General features: G+C 47.0%; 1 non-coding gene across 1 annotated transcript; it reads left to right on the forward strand.

Moving 5' to 3' along the window:
• Nucleotides 1-340: 340 nt before the first annotated feature.
• On the forward strand, nt 341-422 carry TRNAL-AAG (transfer RNA leucine (anticodon AAG)). The gene has a single exon. It is a non-coding gene; the product is annotated as a tRNA-Leu (tRNA).
• Nucleotides 423-2,224: the final 1,802 nt, after the last annotated feature.

Here is a 2,224-nt window from a genome sequence, read left to right on the forward strand (position 1 = left end):
CATTTTTCAGGATTTGAAATAGCTCCACTGGAATTTCATCACCTCCACTAGTTTGTTCATAGGGATGCTTCCTAAGGCCCATTTGACTTCACATTCCAGGATGTCTGGCTCTAGGTGAGTGATCACACCATCGTGATTATCCGGGTCATGAAGATCTTTTTTGTATAGTTCTGTGTATTCTTGCCACCGCTTCTTAATATCTTCTGCTTCTGTTAGGTCTGCTGCAGGGTTGGGGTCACTGGGTTTAGCAGTGTGTGCGTGGGACCGTTTGAAGGAGGTCACCATTATCTTCATTACCTCCACCATAGTTTGGCCCCAGAAAAACACCACGATATGAGGTGGTAGCGTGGCCGAGCGGTCTAAGGCGCTGGATTAAGGCTCCAGTCTCTTCGGGGGCGTGGGTTCGAATCCCACCGCTGCCAATCCTTTTAGGACTTCCCTGTAGCTCAAACAAAATGGGCTTCCCTGGTGGCTCAGAGGTTAAAGCATCTGCCCGCAATGCAGGAGACCTGGAGAAGAAAATGGCAACCCACTCCAGTATTCTTGCCTGGAGAATCCCACGGCCTGGTGGGCTATAGTCCATGGGGTCGCAAAGAGTTGGACACAACTGAGCGACTTCACTTTCCTGTAGCTCAAACGCTGAAGAATCTGCTCAAACGCTGAAGAACCCTGGGTTGGGAAGTTCCCCTGGAGAAGGTAATGGCAATCCACTCCAGTATTCTTGCCTGGAGAATCCCATAGACAGAGAATGCTGGCTGGCCACAGTCCGTAGGGTCGCCAAGGGTCGGACAAGACTGAGCAACTAACACACACACACAAATAACAGGGAGGGAACACAGCCCCACCCATCAACAGAAAATTGGAATAAAGATTTACAGAACATGGCCCAGCTCATCAGACCAGTTTCCTCCTCAGTCCCTCTCTCCCATCAGGAAGCTTCCATAAGCCACTTATCCTCCATCAGAGGGCAGACAGGCTGAAAAACTCCATCACAGAAAACTAACCAATCTGATCACATGGACCACAGTTCAGCGCAGTTCAGTCGCTCAGTCGTGTCCGACTCATTAACTACCCTATGAATCACAGCTCACCAGGCCCCCTGTCCATCACCAACTCCCCGAGTTCACTCAGACTAATGTCCATCGAATCGGTGATGCCTTCCAGCCACCTCATCCTCTGTCGTCCCCTTCTTCTCCTGCCCCCAGTCCTTCCCAGCATCAGAGTCTTTTCCAATGAGTCAACTCTTCGCATGAGGTGGCCAAAGTATTGGAGTTTCAGCTTTAGCATCAGTCCTTCCAATGAACACCCAGGACTGATCTTTAGGATGGACTGGTTGGATCTTCTTGCAGTCCAAGAGACTCTCAAGAGTCTTCTCCAACACCACAGTTCAAAGGTATCAATTCTTTGGCGCTCAGCCCTCTTCACAGTCCAACTCTCACATCCATACATGACCACAGGAAAAACCACAGCTTTGACTAGATGGGTCTTTGTTGGCAAAGTAATGTCTCTGCTTTTGAATATGCTTTCTAGGTTGGTCATAAGTTTCCTTCCAAGGAGTAAGCGTCTTTTAATTTCATGGCTGCAATCACCATCTGCAGTGATTCTGGAGCCCAGAAAAATAAAGTCTGACACTGTTTCCACTCTTTCCCCATCTATTTCCCATGAAGTGATGGGACCGGATACCATAATCCTCATTTTCTGAATGCTGAGCTTTAAGCCGACTTTTTCACTCTCCTCTTTCACTTTCATCAAGAGGCTTTTGAGTTCCTCTTCACTTTCCGCCATAAGGGTGGTGTCATCTGCATATCTGAGGTTATTGATATTTCTCCCGGCAATCTTGATTCCAGCTTGTGTTTCTTCCAGTCCAGCGTTTCTCATGATGTACTCTGCATAGAAGTTAAATAAGCAGGATGACAATATACAGCCTTGACGTACTCCTTATCCTATTTGGAACCAGTCTGTTGTTCCATATCCAGTTCTAACTGTTGCTTCCTGACCTGCATACAGATTTCTCAAGAGGCAGATCAGGTGGTCTGGTATTCCCATCTCTTTCAGAATTTTCCATAGTTTATTGTGATCCACACAGTCAAAGGCTTTGGCATAATCAATAAAGCAGAAATAGATATTTTTCTGGAACTCTCTTGCTTTTCCCACAATCCAGCAGATGTTGGCAATTTGATCTCTGGTTCCTCTGCCTTTTCTAAAAACCAGCTTGAACATCTGG

Source organism: Bos grunniens, chromosome 23 (assembly GCF_055505025.1).
Source record: "Bos grunniens cultivar Pamir isolate PY7600 chromosome 23, Bosgru_T2T1.0, whole genome shotgun sequence".
Lineage (NCBI taxonomy): Eukaryota > Metazoa > Chordata > Mammalia > Artiodactyla > Bovidae > Bos > Bos grunniens.